Raw genomic sequence first — 13,249 nt, 5'->3', positions numbered from 1 at the left:
GAGGTGTTCCCCAGTGACCTCTGCCCTTCCTGCTGACCTTTAATACTCTATCTCTTCCTATACTCAAACAGGAAGAGATCTGTCAATCAAGGCTTGTGGGGAGGGGAGAAGTCACCAGGGACCGCCCGGATTACTTTTGGCAACATGAAAGTGATGACTGATTCCCGCTAAAAGGGGTTATCTAGGAATAGAAGCAAAGTTGATTCCTTCAAAGCAACAGTGCTACACCTGTTCTCAGGTTGTGTGTGGTATTGCAGCCCAGCTTCATTCTCTTCAGTGGAACTAACATGCAGACAGATGTGATGCTATTTTAAAGAAATCAGCTCTGTTTTTCTAGTCCCAGATAACGCCTTTAATGACATATGAGATATCTCAATCATGTGTTGGTAAAAAGACATTGTTAAAGATTTAGTTTTTTTTCCCAATATTTATTTTATATTATAGATTACACACATATGTTGATCTGTAATTATCTCAATAAATAACAGTAGGGACACTTATAAAAGTGCAACCCCCTATAAAGAAGGCAGTCCCCTGTTCAGGACCCTCATATATTAGCTGGGCATAGCGTACATTATGCAGACAGCCCAGTCATTTCAGTGAGGACTGTGAAAAATGTCATTTCCCTTGGCGTCACATATCTAACATCAGCTTATCCTTACGAGTGACCCTTTCCGTTTATGTGTTTTACATGACATGTCTGTCTGATGTCTGAAAGTTAGTTTATATTATATATAAGTTTGCACTGATATGTTTGATGTACGACAAGAAACATAAGGGGTGAACATATTGAGGGGGTGCGCGGCTCAGTGCTGAGGAGTTGTGCAAAATCACTTTAGCCGGTCAGTTACAACCTTTATTTGTTAAAGGGAATAAGTCGTCATTGTCATCCGCACTAACCTATTGGTCCAGGCTTGTAGTGCGGGTTACACCAATGAAATTCATACTTACTACTCTTCGCTCCATGCCCCTGTTCGTCCACAATCCCTGTTTTTCGGTACATGCAAATGACGTTCTTGGTGCACGCAGGGTGTTCCCAAGCCCTTGGTGCACGGTGTTGTCTGGTCAGTGTTTTCAGAGTAACCCCTTCTTCTCTGTACGAAGCCTTCTCTGCTGCAGACTGAAGCCCCACTCGACATCTTGACCCCTCTCTTCTGCATGCGCAATAGCTGACACCACAGGCGTTTTGATGCAGAATAAAGCTCCGTTCTGCAGCGGAGGGGGCTAAGCACAGGGAAGGAGGTGTAATTATGAAGATGCTGGCTGGACATCACAGTGCACCCGGAGCTTGGGAACGCCCTGTGTGCACCAAGCAGTATCATTAGCATATACCAAATAACAGGAATTATGGACGAACGAAGGCACAGAACGAAGAATAGTAAGTATCATTATCATCAGTGTTACATGCATTACAAGCCTGTACCAACAGGTTAGTGTGTGGGATACTGATGACAGATTCTCATTAAAGGGGTACTCCGCTGATCAGCATTTGGAACAAACTGTTCCGAACACTGGAGTCGGGAGCTTGTGATGTCATAGCCCCGCCCCCTCCTGATGTCACTCCCCGCCCCCTCAATGCAAGTCGATGGGAGGGGGCGTGACAGCCGTCATGCCCCCTTCCATAGACTTGCATCGAGGGGGCGGGGAGTGACATCATGAGGGGGCGGGCTATGACTTCACAAGCTCCCGGCACCGGCTCCAGTGTATGGAATAGTTTGTTCCAAACGCTGAGCAGTGGAGTACCCCTATTAAATACTGGAAAAGATCCCAATGTACCTTAAATAGCAAAAATATACAGGGAGATACTTAAACATTCCTACATTATTCTGGTATATTCTCCTAATGTTCACAATTGCATTGGTTTCTTCTGGTTACCGCACTGGGGCTGTGCTGATTATTGGTGTGAATATTGCCTATACTGTTATGTGGCTTTTAATCTTAAAGGGAACCTAAAAAAAGGAATCTATTCTGCAGGCATCATGTGATCCAGCAGGAGACGCTGAGCAGATTGATATATAGTTTTGTGGAACGAGTTCCAAGATAACTTTGTAAATGCTCATTCTGGGCTAAGTAGTAGTGTGGGAGGTCCTACTTTGATTGACATCTCTGTATAAACACACATACACAAATAGCTGTCAATCACAGAGAAGCACCACCCATATGACTACTTGATCCACAATGAGCAGAGATTTACATGAATAAACGACAATCTCTGCTGAAACTTTCCCAACAACGCTACATGTCAAGTTTCGTGATCTATATATGTAAAACCTCTTCACATCCCCTCCACATGGGGGGGGGGGGGGGGGGGCGCACAGGTGAACTCCGACACAATGTTCCTGTTCACAAGGTAAACAGTAGTGCAGATGACACTGGGATTAAAAAAGGTTTATCTGGGAGGTTGGCAGCAAAACTCGCCTACCACAAATCAGGTGAAATCAGCATTACCACTCAATAATACATCTTTAGCCCTGTTTGGACCCTGGAGGGTACTTTAGTTTGTAACATGCTACCTGCAGATTAGACTGCATTTTTTACATAACCGGTTCCCTTTAATGGGGTTTTCCAGGGCTTATTTATTGATGGTTTGTCCTTTGAATGGAAGCATTGTGTCTGCTTCACCCCTATCAGACACAACTCCATACGCTCAGCAGTGGTTGCCCCTGGTATTGCAGCTTGTGCCATTCACTTCAATGGGACAAGCTGCCAATACAGGTACAGCAAATGTATGGTGCTATTCCTGGTACGGAATGAAAGGGCGCAACACTCACTCCAGGACACAGCTGATCGCCGGAGGTGCTAGGAATTGGACCCCAACTATCTTAGGAATAGGCCATCAATTTCGAAGTCCAGGAAAACCTCTTTAACACTTCATAAAATGACAAAACCCATTGTAAAGTGGTGCTGAGATTAATATTTCTTCCTACTTTTGGTTCTAAGATGCCAGTTCTCCTGTTCTAGGACACCCCTATGTTTAATGTAATTGTTTACCTGTATTTCCCCATCAGTAGCACTTTTCCTTGATGTGTTTGTAGGGTTCAGCACACAAGTGTCATTTATACTAAATACACAAGTAAAGGCAACATTCAGTAGTGCACTGGCGTGAACTCTTGTAGGCTCATTGGCCAGCCATAGATGGCCCAGTTATCTGCTCTCCAGGCCTCATCTGTTGCCTGGTGCTCATTGCAAAGGAAATCCAATAAAAGCTATTCAGCAATTCATCTCAGAGTAGCCAGTGCCCCCTGTACATTGGGGGTCCTGAGGATGGGCAGACATGTTCTGTGCTGGTGAGGTATCTCTGAGAAACCTCAAGATCAACATATGAATTAGCTCCTATAAATGACACTTGCCTGACAGAGCCCTTGTCCTGACTACCTCCTAGTTCTTCCCTGCTTGCTGCTATATTCATTGCGACATCACTGGTAAGAACACATCCAGCCATCGGATTCACAAGAACATCCCATACATTCACCCCCAAACTGCTGCTATTAAACCTGCTGTACCTCATTATTACAGACATTCCCCTTGGTGTATGGGGCCCATGTACATGTATTATGCACCAAGAACTATTATATTTAAAGCTACCATACAGTTTTCCAACAGTTCTGTATTACACAACTTGTGGAAACAGTCCACCACACTAGACTGAGGAAATCACAAAGTGCACAGACTTATACTTATACGCAAGGTCTAAAAAATGTTACTAGAACTGTTTCTATGGGAAACCACATTGCAGTACCAAGATTTCATCAAATCCTATTCCAAAGTCATGTTTTACTGTGTTGTTGTTTACAAATACAGCCTACGACTTCCACAAAGGGGCTACCTGGTTGATCCTGCCAGTAGCATATGCTTGTCTCAAAGATTAAGCCATGCACGTGTAAGTACACACGGCCGGTACAGTGAAACTGCGAATGGCTCATTAAATCAGTTTAATGTACCCAAAAAGCTGTGTTTACCCGGCCGTGGTTGGAGGAGACACCTTCATCACATTTAGAGGGTGGAGGAGATATGTTTTGTTGTTGAACCTTCATCAATACAGACTCCTGGCTCCAGAAGCCCTAGATCAGTGGCCTTGTGATCTTTCAGATGTTGCAAAACTACAACTTTCAGCATGTCCGATCAGCCAACAGGTGTCCGAGTATGCTGGGAGTTGTAATTTTGCAACATCTAAGGGTCCAGTGTTTGGAGACCACTGACCTACATAGTTCTTACAGTCTTCTCCTCCTAACCATCTGCCATTGAAATATGAATACCCCTGTTATAAAGCTCTTAAAGGAGTTGGCTCTCCAGTTGTCACTAGTACTACATATAGTGGTATGTATATGATAATACCTATTCTCAAGCCTCCCTCACCTGTTTGCCTAGAAAGCACTGTAAAGGTACAAAAGATATGTTGGTCAACACAAGAAATATGTTTTAGAACATTGACAAGATATCCAAAACAAAATCTGTACCACCAGTCCGCAGATTTTGTTATAATTTTATGTTGTTGTCATCATTTCCTCATAAGGTATATTAGGAGAAGTCCTACTGCTCGTTCTTTGGTATTGAAGACTAGACACTCTTGTGCAAGAAGCATTGGCAGCAATAGGTATACAGTATAGTGGCCATTTATACATTATTATATAATGCCACACGTGGATAAAGTGCCTGTACCGTCGGCTAGTTTTGGGAAAATGAAAAGGAATTACTGTACTTTCTGTATATAGTTCTACTTTTTGAGTAGTGTAAAGACTTGGAAGGCCATCTTTGAATGATTTATGTACAAGTTGTCATATGTGTGATGTGGTTGGCTAAAAGAGGCAGGAAGTTTTCTCTATGAGTTTACGTGTTGCTGATTTAATGGTTGCAGAAAATTCAGCAGTGAGGATAAAGTTCGCTTATGACCCAGAGTTTGGCTAGTCATCACCCAATCTCCACAGAGATTACCAGCCACAGATAGTATTCAGATTAAAGTAGTTCTATGTGGAGACGTGATTTACTTTATGCAGAAACAGTGCCACTCTTGTCCATAGGATGTGTCTGGTATTGCAGTTCAGCGCTGTTTACTGGTGTGGCTGTGAGCGACAATACCAGACACATACCTTGGACAAGAGTGGTGGCTGTTCCAAGTATGCTGGGAGTTGTAGTTTTGTAACAGCTTTGGCACAGAGCTAAAACTACAAAATACATAAACTGTTATACAGAGGAGGAGCAATCCATATAACTGTGTGAAAGTCGTAATTATTTTTTTCTTTATATTGTATTTTTATTTTTAGCAGTTTCTCATGAATATATGCGTGAATATTTTCTGGTGCTTGACTTCCAGCAAAAATCATCATTTCTAACAAATGTTGTTAGTATTGCTCCCAAAACCCTCCTGCCATGGGTGATGTACTGCTCGCTATCATTACTGCTAACAGGAGACATCGGGCAATGCAGATATCCTGCTCTATTGACTTTTACTATAAATAATGAGTTTTTAGTGATGGACAAAAGAAACTGGTGCAAAGAATGGCTTTTCATGCCGACAAAACTGTATATAGATGATGTCAGCGTTCTGTGACCCAGGATTTTAGTCTCTGCATATTTCTGCCATGCATTGGCACCAGCACTTTTTACCACCCATATTCGTGTGTAGGCGCAATGGTTTGTGTGTGAGTGGTGACTGCTTGTATGTAGGCAGAATCAATGTCTTTATTTCCTTGTACTTTATTCTATTTGTATTACATTGTATTTAATACTCTTTGTTTGCCCAGATTTGTGTCTATTTTTACACTGGTAAGTCTTTGTATTGGCATCTATACCATGTCAGCCGACATTTCTCTACATGACTTCAATGGTTTATACTATTTATGCCTCAAGTTCGTATTGAGTAAATTTCACTATTAGCTTTATTTTATTATGAAAATGGGGATTAGTGATATCCCAGCACTGTACATAAAATGAGTATATGTTATTCCACTCTATGGCCTCTTCTGTATATAAAGAATGTGTATCAGATTGTTGTGCTGTCTTGTTTTCTTTTCTCATCATCTGTGTACTGTAGAACAGGACCATTAAGAGTAAGGTCACACAGAGCGCATCCACAGCGTATTTATGCCAATAGCAGTCACGAGCGAGCTCCCTGCTGCGGCTGGGTAGCTCTGCGTCCACTTGTAGAGGCAGATTTCCCGCTGCACATCTGCTACATGCCCGTGTCTACAACAGAAAATCTGTTGCTACAATCGGACACAGCAGAGAGCTCACTGTTGTGACTGCCGTCGGCGCATCCGCAGCCTGAAATACGCTGCAGATGTGCTCCAGATGACCTTACTCTAAAACAGTCTTGCCAGCAAACAGGCAGGTGTCACAATTCAGTAGTCCTGGGTTTATGCAATAATTCACATACAGCAATAAGTTCCACTTGTCCTTCACATCAGGTTCTTTACATACATTTTTGAACTTCTCAGTCCCCAGAACTGTGTGCAGACAGAAAAGAAATTCAAAAAGAAAAGAACTTCCTCTGTAGCGTACAGAAGCTGATAAGTACTGGCACAAGTTGATTTAAAAAAAAAAAATAATGTTTTCCAGCGGAGTACCCATTTAAGAGCAACTCCTCTCTGCTGCTCTCTGGCAGTGCAGTCCAAACCAGCCAGAACCGGAGTATGGGAGTGACTTTAGGAGACATTTATCAAGAGCTGTGTAGATATGAGTGGTGCAGTTGCCTATAGCAACCAATCAGATTGCTTAGTAATAATAATATAATAATATATATATATATATATATATATATATACTTCTGAACGCCTGGAGATATTTTGATTAAATATGGTACATAAGTTTTCTCTATGTGTAATAAAAATAGAGTTTAAGGATGTCCCAATAACAACAATCTCCGCAGCCCGAAAGTAAAACAGTGGAGCCCGGACAGCAAGCCCAGGGGACTTCCTGTACATCAGATCGCATTACTCTCCTGCTACAGCGATTGCCCGAGAGTTTTATATATCCTGCCACGGGACCAACATCATGGTAAAGTATGATTTAACTGTCCAGCAGGCAGGTGCAGAGAATAGTTAGGCTTTGTTGACATGGCAGCATTTCTAAACGGAATCTGGAGGATGGGGCTTCTGCTGTCCCATTCACATGGCGGAATTTCCGCAGCAGAAATTCCAAATTCCAGGTTCTGTGAAAACATTGAGGCTAGGATTCCACTTCGTTTTTTTTCTGGCAGTTTTTGGAGATCTGCCACTGCAGTTTTTGAGCCAAACTCAGAAGTGGATCCATAAGGGAGGAGAAGTGTAAGTCCTTCCTTTATATTTCCTTTTGAATACACTTCTGGCTTTGGCCCAAAAACTGCAGTGGTAGTATTCCAAAAACTGCCAGAAAAAAAATGGAAAACGGAAAAAAAGTGGAAACTTAACCTTAAAGGACAACTGTAGTGGAACACTTTTATATATGCCCGGGCCTCAAAAATAAACAAAATAAACTTATACTTAACTTCCTACGAGTCCCCGTTAGTCCGCCACAGGCCTCACCGTCCGGCAGTGCTGACCTCATTCCATTTCCTGGGGACGGGGACGCCACAGAGCCGTCGGCGTATCACCGTCCGCAGCATTGTCCCGCCCCGGCCTGTGATAGGCTGAGGCCACTGTCATGTAAGAAGCCGGCCAGAGCTCCATACATGACGGTGGGCTCAGCCTATCACAGGCCAGTGATACGCCGACGGCTCTGCGGCGTCCCCGTCCCCAGGAAGTGGAATGAGGTCAGCACTGCCAGACCGTAAGGCCTGTGCCGGACCAACGGGGACTCGTAGGAAGGTATGTATAAGTTTATTTTGTTTATTTTTGAGGCCCGGGCATTTATAAAAGTGTTCCACTACAGTTGTCCTTTAACCTGTCAATAGTTTTTGCAGAATTTCGTGCAGAGCACCATTGTAGTAATACTGAATTCCGAACAGAATCTGTGTGTTGAGCTCACAGAAATTCTGCATGAATTCTGCACAAGTTTCACAATAACTGCACAAAATTTGCAGCCAGCTTTGTAGAAGGGAATTTAAGCAAATCACTAAAATTCTGCAGTGTGAACATAGCCTTAGTTGCATGGGAAGGGGAAGGGAAAGGGAATGGGGCGAGTGGGGGATGAGAAGATTTATTGTGGGCTGAGAAAACAGTGAGAGGGGAGAGAAGACATCAGGGGGAGGGCATGGCAGCACTGCTGCTGTGAGGAGTGCAGGAAGGACAAGCAGCTTCTCATTGTTGGGGCTTCAGAAGACTGGGAAATTTGGGTGCCACCTAGGCAACACCAGGTACTCAGATTGTTATCTATAATTATTGAGATCCTATACAGAAACCATTATATCACCTAATTTCTGACACAAAGGGGGACTAAATACACTGCTAAAAAAAAAGTGAACACATAAACAACACAATGTAACTCCAAGTCAATCACACTTCTGTGAAATCCCACTGTCCACTCAGGAAGCAACACTGAATGACAATCAATTTCACATGCTGTTGTTGAAATGGAACAGACAACAGGTGGAAATTATGGCCAATTAGCAAGACACCCCCAATAAAGGAGTGGTTCTGCAGGTGGTGACCATAGACCACTTCTCAGATCCTATTCTTCCTGGCTGATGTTTTGGTCACTTTTGAATGCTGGCAGTGCTTTCATTCTAGTGGTAGAATGTGAGGGAGTCTACAACCCACACAAGTGGCTCAGGAAGTGCAGCTCATCCAGTATGGCACATCAATGCGAGCTGTGGCAAGAAGGTTTGCTGTGTCTGTCAGCGTAGTGTCCAGAGCATGGAGATGCTACCAGGATACAGGCCAGTACATCAGGAGACATGGAAGAGGCCGTAGGAGGGCAACAACCCAGGGGCAGGACCGCAACCTCCGCCTTTGTGCAAGGAGGAGCAGTGCCAGAGCCCTGCAAAATGACCTCCAGCAGGCCACAAATGTGCATGTGTCCACTCAAACGGTCAGAAACAGACTCCATGAGGGTGGTATGAGGGCCCGACGCCCACAGGTGGGGGTTGTGCTTACAGCCCAACACCGTGCAGGATATTTGGCATTTTCCAGGGAACACTAAGATTGGCAAATTCACCACTGGCACCCTGTGCTCTTCACAGATGAAAGCAGGTTCACACTGAGCACATGTGACTGATGTGAGTCTTGAGATGCCGTGGAGAATGTTCAGCTGCCTGCAACATCCTCCAGCATGACCGGTTTGGCAGTGGGTCAGTAATGGTGTGGGGTGGCATTTCTTTGGGGGGCCGCACAGCCCTCCATGTGCTTGCCAGAGGTAGTCTGACTGCCATAAGATACTGAGAAGAGATCCTCAGACCACTTGGGAGACCATATGGAAGGCATTGATGCTATGGACTGGCCCGCCTGTTCCCCAGATCTGAATCCGATTGAGCACATCTGGGACATCATGTCTCGCTCCATCCACTAACGCCACATTGTACCACAGACTGTCCAGGAGTTGGCAGATGCTTTAGTCCAGGTCTGGTAGGACATCCCTCAGGAGACCATCCACCACCTCATCAGGAGCATGCCCAGGTGTTGTAGTGAGGTCATACGGGCACGTGGAGGCTCACACACTACTGAGACTCATTGTGACTTGTTTTAAGGACATTACATCAAAGTTGGATCAGCCTGTAGTGTGGTTTTCCACTTTGATTTTGAGTGTGACTCCATATCCAGACCTTCATGGGTTGATACATTTGATTTCCATTGATAATTTTTGTGTGATTTTGTTGTCTGCACATTCAACTATGTAAAGACGAAAGTATTTCATACGATTAGTTCATTCATTCAGATCTAGGATGTGTTATCTAAGTGTTCCCGTTATTTCTTGGAACAGTGTGGAATCTTAGACAGACAGTCCAAGGCTTACTGTCACGATGCCGGCTGGCAGGTAGTGGACCCTCTGTGCCAGAGAGGGATTGGCGTGGACCGTGCTAGTGGACCGGTTCTAAGCCACTACTGGTTTTCACCAGAGCCCGCCGCAAAGCGGGATGGTCTTGCTGCGGCGGTAGTGACCAGGTCGTATCCACTAGCAACGGCTCACCTCTCTGGCTGCTGAAGATAGGCGCGGTACAAGGGAGTAGGCAGAAGCAAGGTCGGACGTAGCAGAAGGTCGGGGCAGGCAGCAAGGATCGTAGTCAGGGGCAACGGCAGAAGGTCTGGAAACACTGGCAAGGGACACACAAGGAACGCTTTCACTGGCACTAAGGCAACAAGATCCGGCAAGGGAGTGCAAGGGAAGTGAGGTAATATAGGGAGTGCACAGGTGATAACTCTAATTGGAACCACTGCGCCAATCAGCGGCGCAGTGGCCCTTTAAATCGCAGAGACCCGGCGCGCGCGCGCCCTAGGGAGCGGGGCCGCGCGCGCCGGGACAGAACAGACGGGGAGCGAGTCAGGTAGGAGAGCCGGGGTGCGCATCGCGAGCGGGCGCTACCCGCATCGCGAATCGCATCCCGGCTAGCAGCAGGATCGCAGCGCCCCGGGTCAGAGGACGTGACCGGGGCGCTGCAGCGGAGGAGGTGAAGCGAGCGCTCCGGGGAGGAGCGGGAACCCGGAGCGCTCGGCGTAACAGTACCCCCCCCCTTGGGTCTCCCCCTCTTCTTGGAGCCTGAGAACCTGAGGAGCAGACTTTTGTCAAGGATGTTGTCCTCAGGTTCCCAGGATCTCTCTTCAGGACCACAACCCTCCCAGTCTACTAAAAAAAAATTTTTTCCTCTGACCTTTTTGGTAGCCAAAATCTCCTTGACCGAGAAGACGTCCGAGGAGCCGGAAACAGGAGTGGGAGGAACAGATTTGGGAGAAAAACGGTTGAGGATGAGTGGTTTGAGAAGAGAGACGTGAAAGGCATTAGGGATACGAAGAGAAGGAGGAAGAAGAAGTTTATAAGAGACAGGATTAATTTGACACAGAATTTTGAAAGGACCAAGATAGCGTGGTCCCAACTTGTAGCTAGGGACACGGAAGCGGACATATTTAGCGGAGAGCCATACCTTGTCTCCAGGGGAAAAAACGGGGGGAGCTCTTCTTTTCTTATCCGCGAACCTCTTCATGCGTGAAGAAGCCTGTAAGAGAGAATTTTGGGTCTCTCTCCATATAATGGAAAGGTCACGAGAAATTTCATCCACAGCGGGCAGACCAGAGGGCAAGGGGGTAGGGAGGGGGGGAAGAGGGTGACGGCCGTACACCACGAAAAATGGGGATTTGGAGGAAGATTCAGAGACCCTGAAGTTATACGAGAATTCGGCCCATGGAAGGAGATCTGCCCAGTCATCCTGGCGGGAGGAAACAAAATGTCGCAAATAATCACCCAGGATCTGGTTAATTCTTTCTACTTGTCCATTGGACTGGGGATGATATGCAGAGGAAAAATTTAATTTAATCTTGAGTTGTTTACAGAGAGCTCTCCAGAATTTAGACACGAATTGGACCCCTCTATCCGAGACAATCTGCGTAGGCAACCCGTGAAGACGAAAAATGTGTACAAAAAATTGTTTAGCCAACTGAGGCGCAGAAGGAAGACCAGGAAGAGGAATGAAATGTGCCATTTTGGAGAATCGATCAACGACCACCCAAATAACGGTGTTGCCACGGGAAGGGGGTAAATCAGTAATAAAATCCATACCAATCAGAGACCAAGGCTATTCGGGGACAGGCAGAGGATGAAGAAAACCAGCGGGCTTCTGGCGAGGAGTCTTATCCCGGGCACAGATAGTGCAGGCTCGCACAAAGTCCCCAACATCCGTCTCCAGAGTTGGCCACCAATAGAAGCGGGAGATGAGTTGCACAGATTTCTTGATGCCCGCATGACCTGCGAGATGGGAGGAGTGACCCCATTTGAGGATTCCGAGGCGTTGGCGTGGAGAAACAAAGGTCTTTCCTGGAGGAGTCTGTCTGATGGAGGCAGGAGAAGTGGAGATCAGGCAGTCAGGTGGAATGATGTGTTGCGGAGGGAGATCAACTTCTGAGGCATCCGAGGAACGAGAGAGAGCATCGGCTCTAATGTTCTTATCGGCAGGACGAAAGTGAATCTCAAAATTAAATCGGGCAAAGAACAGAGACCACCGGGCCTGGCGAGGATTCAGCCGTTGGGCCGACTGGAGGTAGGAGAGGTTCTTGTGGTCGGTGTAGATAATAACAGGAAATCTTGATCCCTCCAGCAGATGCCTCCATTCCTCAAGTGCTAATTTAATGGCTAGAAGTTCTCGATCCCCGATGGAGTAGTTCCTCTCCGCTGGAGAGAAGGTCCTAGAGAAAAAACCACAAGTGACAGCATGCCCGGAAGGATTTTTTTGTAGAAGAACAGCTCCAGCTCCTACTGAGGAGGCATCAACCTCCAATAGGAAGGGTTTGGAAGGGTCAGGTCTGGAGAGCACGGGAGCCGAAGAAAAGGCAGACTTGAGTTGTTTAAAGGAGTCTTCTGCTTGAGGAGGCCAGGACTTGGGATCAGCATTTTTCTTGGTTAAAGCCACGATAGGAGCCACAATGGTAGAAAAATGTGGAATAAATTGCCTGTAATAATTGGCGAACCCCAAAAAGCGTTGGATAGCACGGAGTCCGGAGGGGCGTGGCCAATTTAAGACGGCAGAGAGTTTATCTGGATCCATCTGTAGTCCCTGGCCAGAGACCAAATATCCTAGAAAAGGAAGAGATTGGCATTCAAACAGACATTTCTCAATTTTGGCATAGAGTTGGTTGTCACGAAGTCTCTGAAGAACCATACGGACATGCCGGCGGTGTTCCTCTAGATTGGCAGAAAAAATTAGGATATCGTCCAGATATACCACAACACAGGAGTATAATAGATCACGAAAAATTTCATTGACAAAGTCTTGGAAGACGGCAGGGGCATTGCACAGTCCAAAGGGCATGACCAGATACTCAAAGTGTCCATCTCTGGTGTTAAATGCCGTTTTCCACTCGTCCCCCTCTCTGATGCGGATGAGGTTATAGGCGCCTCTTAAGTCCAATTTAGTGAAGATGTGGGCACCTTGGAGGCGATCAAAGAGTTCAGAGATGAGGGGTAAGGGGTAGCGGTTCTTAACCGTGATTTTATTAAGACCGCGGTAGTCAATGCAAGGACGTAGGGAGCCATCTTTTTTGGAGACAAAGAAAAATCCGGCTCCGGCAGGAGAGGAGGATTTACGGATAAAGCCCCTTTTTAGATTCTCCTGGACGTATTCGGACATGGCAAGAGTCTCTGGGGCAGAGAGAGGATAAATTCTGCCCCGGGGTGGAGTAGTACCCGGGAGGAG

The sequence above is a fragment of the Hyla sarda genome, chromosome 10, assembly GCF_029499605.1.
Source record: "Hyla sarda isolate aHylSar1 chromosome 10, aHylSar1.hap1, whole genome shotgun sequence".
NCBI classification, from domain to species: domain Eukaryota; kingdom Metazoa; phylum Chordata; class Amphibia; order Anura; family Hylidae; genus Hyla; species Hyla sarda.
The sequence above is the reverse complement of the archived record's forward strand: the minus strand, read 5'-3'. Positions refer to the sequence as shown.